At 43.5% G+C, this 11,476-nt stretch overlaps 1 pseudogene; it reads left to right on the top strand.

Annotated features, from left to right (window-relative positions):
- Positions 1 to 10,835: 10,835 nt before the first annotated feature.
- Positions 10,836 to 10,953, top strand: LOC126197218 (5S ribosomal RNA; annotated as a pseudogene).
- Positions 10,954 to 11,476: the final 523 nt, after the last annotated feature.

Below are 11,476 nucleotides of genomic sequence, written 5' to 3'. Positions count from 1 at the left end.
TAGTAAGAGCGCTAAGCAACGATACCAGTCACAAGGTAAGCCGCCATCATTAAACATCTGTTCTGTGCCGATCACTGGCTCCCAAAACGGGGTGTCTAAGCTGTTGCATCTTTCTGCAGACGCACAGTATAGTCTCACAAGCATGTTTGTCTAATGAATATGGAAATCTTCGGGTCTACTGAAGCACGGTATACAACCCGTCGGCTTTGAACAATGACGTCATTGGTTGCTCATAGATATTAATGTCTTTACTTTCCAACCATAGATAATAAATCGATTGTTTGCTGCTGATAAACGCCATCATTGTACATTTAAAAAAATGAATGGCGTTTTAAAAGACAGCGCAAGATATTGCGTAAAATTTATTTTCGTGTGCATAGATTTAAGCAATTGGTTGTCTGCAATTCAATCAGTACTTAATTTCATTATTAGTGAGTTTCAGATAATTTAGACTAATAGTATTTTATTTTAGGAGAATTTTTAGTTTTTCATTTCCGTATGGATTTATCTATTCCGATGAATCTGGGTGATTGGAAGGAGGCTATGGTGTAGGCATGATGGCCACGATTCGACTTTTACAAATGTATGTTCTTGTTGCCGATTATGCTCGGGCGGCCAGAGTGGCCGAGCGGTTCTAGGCGCTGCAGTCTGGAACCGCGCGACCGCTACGGTCGCAGTTTCGAATCCTGCCTCGGGCATGGATGTGTGTTGTCCTTAGGTTAGTTAGGTTTAAGTAGTTTTAAGTTCCTGGGGACTGATGATCTCAGCAGTTAAGTCCCATAGTGCTCAGAGCCATATGAACCATTTTGATTATGCTCGATGCCGTGAGTGCGGCAAACATATACGCCTGACAAGTGTGTCCGGTCGCTGTACTCACGACTTGAATAAGTACTAGGACACAAACAAGCGATATCCTTAACATTAACGTCGAACTATTACTTTCCTTGATATATGTCTACCATATTTTTTCTTACCTCTATTCCTTTGTTTCAGAACACTCCGCTAAGCTGTTAAATCTGTGTAATAAATCTCCTCTGGAAAATACTGATGACATTGCTCAAAGCCGACGGGTTGTATTACGTTCTTCAGTAGACCAAAATCTTCGACAAAGCAATTATATTCAGGGCAATTTTGTTTTGCAAACCAATCATCCATACTTTGTATCACAGGTGGTAGGAAGCAATTTGTGTTAGAGAAACTTGAGTTACATAAATTTTACAATTACAGGAAAATCCCTGAACTGGAAATTATACCTTCTCGTATGAAGTTACAATGCCAAGTGCTGTCTGTATTCTCTTGTACTGATAGCCGAATGTTAGAAAGATGTGTACAACATAATTATGTGTTGAAAGATGTTCTACATGCGTATATTATCAGAAATAAGTTTAAAATAAGGATTTATAACGCATTATAGACGGATTTCATCCATTAAGCTGATAACGCAGTGTTAAATAATGTGAGCCATCCTTATCACCTTTGTGCCTGTGTGGTTGGTATCCTCAGTCCACAGCCGTGTGGTGACATTTACTTGTTGGAACTGGAGATGCCAACGTTTTGATTCCTCTCACTGACAACTCCGGGGCTCAAATAATACTGTACACCACAGACCTGGCACCGTAATTGTAACTGTGTAGCGATGTGTTTCATTTCTGTGGTACACAATTTACAGCAGTGAGTGTTATTTGTAAATGACTTCATACATTATTGTGCCCTTTCTGTCCTGACACAAAAGAAGTTCGACCAATAGCTCATTATGCGCGTCACACACGAGCGCTGCATCGCTGGCCATCTCACGAACAATTATCGCCCTCATTGGTCACACACTATCGATTTACCAAATGATTTCAACCAATATCGAACACCACTGTCAGGAACCTCTCAAACAGGAAATTGTTTGCTGTGTTTAACAACGTCGGCGAATACCAGTGAAAAACAAGAGCTGAACGTATTAAACTTAAATTCAAATATTTTTGGTTGAAAACATAGGCTGTTAACATAAAAAGTCTATGGCAGTGGTTCTCAAACTTTCTTAGACCATTACCCCTGAGTCCAAACAGGGAGTAGCTACTAAACTGTAGAATGGAACACTTTTATTTTTAAAATGACGGAAGGTCAATGATATTTACTTCGTGTGTGTGTGTGTGTGTGTGTGTGTGTGCTTTAAAATGAATTATAAAGGAGTTCGCGGTGCATCGCAGGTGCTACTCACAGTTTCTTCTCAGGTAATAAAGCTAATATCCACGGTGAGGGTAGACGCTTGTAACTGAACATACGTATCCTTCATTAATCCTCTCCATTATTGCAGTCGCTTGACATGCACATTGCAACCCCATGTAAAATCAGACAAGTTTGGATGTGGGTACTGCACTGACTTTTTGTAAATCACTTCATTGATCCGTACTTTTGAACTGGCAGAAACTGGACGATTTCAAGCTATTACTGCTTTGTGTCTAACCATTCTAATAATAATAATACTGTGTTTAACACGATTGTAGCCCTTATGCAGTTACTGCTGTGTTGTGCTTTCTATTACTTCATTCATCTGTTTAGAAGCGAGTAATGATACAATTTCTGGACTACCGGGGGTACTACACACAACTTGGAGAAGACGTCTTGTTGAGATATTTAGCATTTGTTACGTGTCTGTCTCATTTTTACTATTAGCGGTGTATGGTACAAAGTATAAGATGTGTATGTGGTGGGTGCACATGTGAGCAACCTGTAGCATCCGCTGCATTAATGCTAGTAATCGAGAAAAAATAAAGATTGGTAACTTACATAATCAATATTAGAGTCTTACAAAATTCTGATAACAGTATTGATCTTCTGAAAATAATTAACAGGAACACAATCGAATCGCTTAGTTTTCACCCCTCAGAAAATTTCATTTTACGGCTGAGAGGGTAATTACCCGCAAGTTTGTATCCATTGGTGTATATAATAGTGTTCACTGTTTTGTCTCATTAGTAGTGTAGTGTAGTGGTAGGGAGGACGCAGATTGTTATCTTGGATGCAGGGTCATCGACAAATCTAGAAGTAACTTTGGGTGTACCCCAGAAAAGTGTGTTAACGTTGCTTATTAATGATCTTGCCGACAACATTAATGGTTTCAGACTGGTGTAATGATTGGCAACTTGCTTTAAATGTTCAAAAAAGTAAAATCGTGCACTTCACAAAACGAAGCAACATAGTACCCCTATCCTATGAATACCATGTTAGTGAGACATAGCTTGAATCTGTAAACTCATACAAATACTTGGGTGTAACAACAGGAACATGAGGTGCAACGATCACGTAGGCTCATTCTTGGGTAAGGCAGGTACCGGACTTCGGTTTACAGGTAGAGTACTGGGAAAATATAATCAGTATGCAAAAGAGATAACCTACAAATGACTTGTGCGACCCATCTTAGAATATTGCTCAAGTGTGTGGGATCCATACCAAATTGGACTAATGGGGGATATTGAACGTATACAGAGAAGGGCTGCACGAATGGTGCACATTTGTTTGAACGGCAGGAGAGAGAACTGAACTCTCGAAGGTATACGGAAACTACTGATAATGAAGTTTCAAGAACAGGCTTTGGCTGACGACTCTAGGAATATACAACTCCCTACATGTCTCTTTCATAGGGATCGTGAGGACCAGGTTAGATTAACTCCAGCACGCACACAGGCATTGAAACAAAAATTATTCCATTCCAACCTGGTGTGGTGGTACAGCAGCCTTCTATTGCTACTATTTAAAAATCATTCTCCAACCTAAGACGGTGTTTTCAAATAGAATTTAAATTTTTATTCTGTAGTAAAGACAGCCCACTGTCTTTACTAAAAAAAAATTTTTTTTCACGGTTGCTGCACACAGCTATGTTTAAAGTTGTGAGAATTTAAAAAATCATTTTCTTATGCGCTCAATACGTGAATGAAACGGGAAAAGGCAGTAATAACCTGTACTGTGTGATATACGCTGTGTCGTACACTGCACAGTGGTTCACAGAGTATAGATGTAAATGTAGATGAAGATGTGTGCACAATTTTGGGACTGCCTTTGATGAGTAGACCATTACGCATTATAAATTTTCCCATTTTTAAGAACCTGTTTCCCTGCCTCTCTTTTTACTATGTTCTAAATAGTTTTTATGTTGTCGCTAAAATAATTTTTCTTGAAAATACATGCAGCGATAACACATTCGGGATAACTTCGGCTCAAATATACAACCGCCCGTTCGGATTTAGGTTTTCTACGATTTCTCTAATTACGAATGCCGAGGTGGTTCCTCTGAAAAGGTTTACCTTCCTTACCCTTCCCCTACTAGAACCTGTGCTCAGTCTCTAGTCCTCTCGTCCTCGACAGGGCGTTAAGCCGTAATCTTCCTTGATTCTTTGAAAATACCTGGAATTTGAATAAACGGCGATTTCCCTTCGTTAAATTTGTGATAGGGTTTAACCCTGCAATCCTCCAAATACCTTTGTAAAGGAATAACGTTATACTGACATTCATGTAGTATGTTATCACTATTTGCTCTTATTTTACTAATGGTTATTTCAATACATATATGGGGAGAAAGATGTCGCAGGATGGTTGTAGAAGAACACTGTGATTATCAATGGAACATTTCGTTCAACTGTTAGTTATTTAAGTATCTAGATGAAACATTTCTAGAAAGTCTGAACTCTTTTTGAGGGAAATTAACTTAACACAATGGAAAAAAATCGCAGCATCAAAAAATAATTAATGTCGAGTATCAAATTTCGGTAATACATTTGTTTAGGTAACAGATTAAAGTGATTAACACTGCAAGATAACAGGTCAATGTAAGCGCGAGATTAGCCACAGAAAATGTGAAATGCTGGCTCATCAATAATGTGTGTAACCGCCAGAATGTTGAGGGCAAGCATGCAAAAGTACAGGTGCCGAATGTCAGTTTGCGGGAAGGGGTTTCAAAGTACAGGTGCCGAATGTCTCTGGTGTGCGTACTGTAAGACCTTCAGTACTCACACCATCAGATTATTTGACTTGTCGCTCTAACGAAGTAGACGAGTGTCAGCAATATGTCTCGTGGTCTTATCGTGGTGTGTTTATCTTCTGCCGTTAGGTCAGATGATAGAAATGCCACTTGCACGCTTAGAGTAGCAGACTGACGGTGACCAACTTTAAACAGAACTTGATTAATTTTCACACACATTTATTAAAGTAATAACAAGCATAAAAATTACTTAACTTGGTTCCGGATGCTATTTACAATTGACAATCTGAAGTTCCTTTGGTATTGGTACGTTAATCTTATTCTCACATATATCTGTGATACTTGACAAAAGTGTCTATACATTTATCTTCATGCCTATGTACAAGAATATGGTAATCTTATTAGGCGCAGACTGAAACTTGACTGTAGATGGTACAGACTGGTGCAGGCAATGCAGACTGACCAATCGAAGGTCTGTACACTCATTATAATACCTCGCGCGTTCATGTATCACTGCGCGAGTGTGATCTGCGAGGAGAAAAGGTTCTACATTAGCACTAATCTCATTGGCTGCGTTACATATTAATACGCGGATCGGCGGAAGCAGAATTTGGTCCGTCTCTATGGCAGCACCATCTCGTAGTGCGGAGACAGACGAGCGCTGCGCCTGCGCTGTTGTGCTTAGCGGGGCGCGCTCTAGTGGGAAAGTTATGTACGCGCTGACTACGCGGAACTATGTACACAACAATTTCAATTTGTGGGAAGCTGTTTCATGCCTGTTGCACTTGGTCTGTAAGTACAGGGATGGTTAATGCTGTTTATGGATGACGCTGGAGTTGTCATCAGATGATGTCTCGTATGTGCAGGCCATGACAACATGTCGACACTGTGTAGGGCATGTTGGGCTACAACAAAGGTAAGAGGACGAGCGTTATCATGTTGGAAACACCCCTTGTAATGCTATTCACGAATGGCAGCACCAGACTGACGTCCCAATTCGTTGTCAAGATACGTGGGATAACCACGAGAGTGCTCCTGTTGTCATACGAAATCGCACCCCAGATCATAACTGCAGGTGTAGGCCATCAAGTGGCCTCCCCCTAACCAACACACGGCCATCACTGGTACAGAGACAGAACTAGATGTCACGGGAAAACGCAAGAGAGCTCCACCCTGTCCTCGAAAGTTTAGGGTACGTGTGGGTTCCGTATTGTCCGACGTTTTCCTCCAGGAGAACGGAGTGCCTCAGGGCTCCGTCTTGAGCGTAGCCCTTTTTGCCATCGCGATCAATCCAATTATGGATTGCATTCCACCTAATGTCTCAGGCTCTCTCTTTGTCGATGACTTCGCGATCTACTGCAGTGCCCAGACAACATGCCTCCTGGAGCGCTGCCTTCAGCGTTGTCTAGACTGCCTCTACTCATGGAGCGTGGCAAATGGCTTCCGGTTCTCTGAAGAGAAGACGGTTTGTATCAACTTTTGGCGATACAAAGCGTTCCTTCCGCCATCCTTACATCTCGGTCCCGTTGTTCTCCCATTCGTGGACACAACTAAGTTTCTAGGGCTCACGTTGGACAGGAAACTGTGTTGGTCTCCACATGTCTCTTATTTGGCGGCCCGTTGTACACGTTCCCTTAATGTCCTCAGAGTTCTTAGCGGTTCATCTTGGGGAGCGGATCGCACTGTTCTGCTTCGCTTGTATCGGTCCATAGTCCGATCGAAGCTGGATTATGGGAGCTTCGTCTACTCGTCCGCTCGGCCGTCCCTCTTACGCCGGCTCAACTCCATCCACCATCGGGGGATACGTCTTGCGACCGGAGCCTTCTACACTAGTCCTGTCGAGAGTCTTTATGCTGAAGCTGCCGAGTTACCATGGACCTACCGGCGCGACGTTCTGCTGTGTCGGTATGCCTGCCGGCTGTTGTCTATGCCCGACCACCCCTCTTACAAGTCCTTCTTCGCCGATTCTCTCGACCGTCAGTACGGGTTGTATGTGTCTGCCCTGCTGCCCCCCGGAGTCCGCTTCCGTCGCCTGCTTCGACAATTGGATTTTGCCCTCCCTACCACCTTCAGAGAGGGTGAGAGCCCGACACCACCTTGGCTCCAGGCTCCGGTTCATATTTATCTCGACCTCAGCTCACTCCCGAAGGAGGGTACTCCGGCTGCAGTGTATTGCTCACGGTTTGTCGAACTTCGTGCTCGACTTGCCGGTCACACCTTTATTTACACCGATGGCTCCAAAACTGACGATGGTGTCGGCTGTGCCTTTGTCGTCGGGGCCGCCACCTTTAAATACCGGCTCCTCGACCAATGTTCCAGCTTTACGGCCGAGCTTTTTGCTCTCCATCAGGCCGTTCAGTATGCCCGCCGCCACCGCCATTCATCGTATGTACTCTGCTCTGACTCACTCAGTGCTCTTCAGAGCCTTGGAGCTCCCTATCCGGTCCATCCCTTGATTCAACGGATACAGCAGTCCCTCCATTCTTTCGCTGATAATGGTGGTTCTGTCAGCTTTCTGTGGGTTCCCGGACATGTAGGAGTGCCTGGGAATGAGGCTGCGGATGCTGCAGCCAAGGCTGCAGTCCTCCTGCCTCGGCCAGCCTCCCATTGTGTCCCGTCATCTGACGTTCGTGGGGATGTATGTAAGAGGCTTGTGTCGTTGTGGTGGGATGCTTGGTCATCCCTCCAAGGAAACAAGCTCCGGGCAGTAAAACCGCTCCCAACTGCTTGGACAACATCCTCCCGACCATCTCGGCGCGAGGAGGTCCTTCTGACCAGGTTGCGGATTGGGCATTGCCGGTTTAGCCACCGCTACCTGCTCTCCGGTGACCCAGCCCCGCAGTGCCCTTGTGGTCAGGCATTAACAGTGCGCCATGTTTTATTGTCGTGTCCCCGTTTTAGTCAATTTCGTGTTGTCCTGTCCCTGCCATCTACTTTACCGGATGTTTTAGCTGATGACGCTCGAGCAGCTGCTCGTATTCTGCGTTTTATAACTTTAACTGGCTTGTCCAAAGACATTTAACCTTTTTACTTATTTTGTCTGCATCTTTGTCAGGTCCTTCTGGTGTCCCTCCCATCCCCTTGAGTTTTACCAGATTCCATGTGCTCTCACAACAGTGACTGGGCGCTAATGACCTCAGCAGTTGAGCGCCCTTAAACCCAACCCAAAAAAAAAAAACCACCCTGTCCTCCAACGAGCCCTCGCTTGCCATCAGTGAACTGACAAATGGTGGTGGTTTGGGGGTCAGTGGGATTCACGCTGTCAGGGCGTTTGGGTCGGAGCTGTCCTTGAAGTAACCGGTTTATAACACTTCGTTGTGTAACTGTGTTGCCAGATACTGCTCAGGTTGCTGCTACAGGTGCAGTGCGATGTGACACAGTCATACGCCGAACACAATGATCTCCCCTTTCGTTAGTTCTACGTGACCGTCTGGAGCCCGGTCTTCATTCTTCTGACCATCGCTGCCAGCAATCAAGTGTGGCTACAGTCCTGCCAAGTCTTTCTGCAGTATCCCCAGAAAGAACGTCCAGCATCTCGTATCCCTACTACACGACCTCGTTCAAACGCAGTGGGGTGTTTATAATGGTGTGTTTGTCGCCTCAAAGGCACTCTTGACTAGCATCAACTCTCCATGTCCAGTCGCAAAGGTAACTTACGCCCAAGACTGTTACAGCGTGTATTTGCATCCTCATAGGGGTGCTACTAGCACCACTCTTAAGCGACTGCCGCAAAATTTGAATAAACACCATCTTTCTGATGTAGAAACACTCCCACCAAATTCCGTTTATGTCGCGAAACTGCTTTTTTGTGTTGCAATTTCTGTCTGTCAGTATATGTTCAAAAGTTATTAAGGGGGGTTGGACGTCAAACGGGCCGAGTTGGAGCAGGACATAGGAAATCCATTAGGGTGCTGAGCTCGCAAGTTGTTACTTGGCCTGTTTCGTTTCTGCCTTTCAGGGGAATAAACACGCAGTTGCCAAGTAGTCAGATCCAGTGGACGGCGCTGCCACGGGAGTTGACAAGTTACCCTGTCGTCTTTGGCTGCCGGAACGACTTTTCTTCGGAACGAGGAGGACAGCAGGCAGACTTAAATGAGGGGTACCCAGACAGCAGCGGTTGTCTGTAGACGCGTAACACAGCACTCTTCTCATTTGTATATATGTCTTGTGCTAACGTTGGTCCTATTTATGGTTGAAGGCAATGAATAGTTACATCACGGTCATATGTCATCTCTGGTAAATTGTAGCCGTGGAATGATATTTCGAGACCAAATGTGATGTTACAAGAATTACATCATGGCACATCAAGAATGGTTTCCAGATACTAGACATAAGGCGTGTCTCATCAGTGTAGTTTTTGATAAGACATGAAGAAACTGCGGTAACCATTCGGCACCACTAAATATAAGTCAATCTATTGAAATTTTATTCTTTATTATCATTGTTAGAAAAGCCAGACTAGTGTTAAAATGTAACTGCGGCGGAAGTACTTCTTAAATTAGTACAGTAACGGTTTTATTTCAATATGTCCACTTTTTAAGTATTTTCCATTTGCTTCGGTTAAATCCTGAGTAAAAATCATGAAGCATTAAGTGGAAATGTAGTGGCGTTTAATATCGTGCTTGTGTGGTTTATCTTCATAGTAATTTGGGGACATACATCTTTGATGAGTCGCACTGCTGCAGTACCGAATTAAACTCATTTGCCTACCTTATCAAGAATAAATTAAATTAAATTGCAATAAGTAAGTTCAATTTTATTTGAAAAATTACGTAATGTGTTCTATGATAAAATAAAGTCATCCAACTTCGTGTAAGTTTCATTCCGGTACAGAAAGCTGAAACTTACTTTTATTCAAAGATAAATTCATTGATTGTTTGTAGCTGAATCAGCAGCCCTGTTTTCAAAATTCATTCCTCAAGACTAATGACTGGAAGAAAGCACAACCATTCATTTTTAGAAGGAAATTTCTCAAGATGAGTTCGTCTTGCTTCTTGACTCGGCGGTGGATACTAGCATTGTGCTTTAGTGCGAAACATTATATTTCAGAAAGATATTTAAAGGCAAGGATCGGAAGTGAAATGTTTAACTTTGTTCCTTGATAGAATTACCCAAAATTTTCCTTATACGCTGCGGAAAAGTACAATGGCCGAAAGATTATTCTAACTGGATGAAACATAGTTAATGTTAGTGAGAGAGTTCAGTTTAAATCTAAAGTGTTCTCACAGTGGAAATTTAAGAATTCTTTGTGAGTGTAGTTAAACGCTATGTAACGCAGTCAAGGCGCGGCAAGATCCCGACTGGTTGCCAGTGTCCACGAAGTGATGTGGGTAAGCAGCAACAGCAGAGTCGTGCACCTACTCGAATTCTACTAGAAAACAGTCTGGAAATCTTGAATAAACGTAGGGAACCTACCTTCAGAAATGGAAGAAGGGGAGAAGTAACTGACATTACTTTCGGGTCCACTGTTATGGATAGTTACATCAACAAGTGGCATGTGGCGATGGAGCCATCCTTATCTGACCCCATGTATAGTAATTTTGAGGTTGAAATGTTGGTTAAATATACCTTGACCTACAGCAGTCCTAAGAAAACACATTAGGACTCATGTAGGAAAGGAAACTCACGCTTATTTAAAGTCAGAACTTTGATATTACATATTAGATACTTAGGAAATGCCAGACATAGTGACATCTACCATTACGATCCCATATTTAGAAAACTGCCCAGGTACCAAGAAGTTCACAAACAGGAATGTACGTCAGTGGAACAATCTGGAAGTGCGAAGGAAGAAGGGAAGAAGACTGTTCAGCCTTGGAATGAAGAAAGGACAATGGTAAAAATATCAGGAGACCCTTGTCAGATACAAGGTAACGGCCTTACCGCAGTGGATACACCGGTTCCCGTCAGATCACCAAAGTTAAGCGCTGTCGGGCGTGGCCGGCACTTGGATGGACGACCATCCGACCCACCATGCGCTGTTGCCATTTTTCGGGGTGCACTCAGCCTCGTGATGCCAATTGAGGAGCTACTCGACCGAACAGTAGCGGCTTCAATCAAAGAAAACCATCATAACGACCGAGAGAGCGTTGTGCTGACCACACGCTCCTCCTATCCGCATCCTTAGATGAGGATCACACGGCGGTCGGATGGTCCCGATGGGCCAGCTGTGGCCTGAAGACGAAGTGCTTTTTTTCAGATACAACCTTGCGATCAAGTAAGTGAAGCTGTCTATCTGGAAAGTATTCTATGAGGTAATGCGCTGGATTTCATAAAATCCTCACCAGAATATCAATTAGTCCAGGACTTACGTTAAGGAAGGAGTGTGGTGGGTATACAAGGATAGCGAGTGAGACGGTGGATATGATCGTAAATACTCACTTCCCTCAATGCACCCTGGCAGATAACATGCCACGAGACAGTCCCTCAGAGCCACTGGTTTACAAGTAATCGAAGGGAAAACTGTTAATTCGCCAGATAATGTGTTATTTTTGAAAAATCCAGTTGACA

Source organism: Schistocerca nitens, chromosome 7 (genome assembly GCF_023898315.1).
Source record: "Schistocerca nitens isolate TAMUIC-IGC-003100 chromosome 7, iqSchNite1.1, whole genome shotgun sequence".
Taxonomy (NCBI): domain Eukaryota; kingdom Metazoa; phylum Arthropoda; class Insecta; order Orthoptera; family Acrididae; genus Schistocerca; species Schistocerca nitens.
Note: the sequence above shows the minus strand (reverse complement) of the source record. Positions and strands in the feature narration are given on the sequence as shown.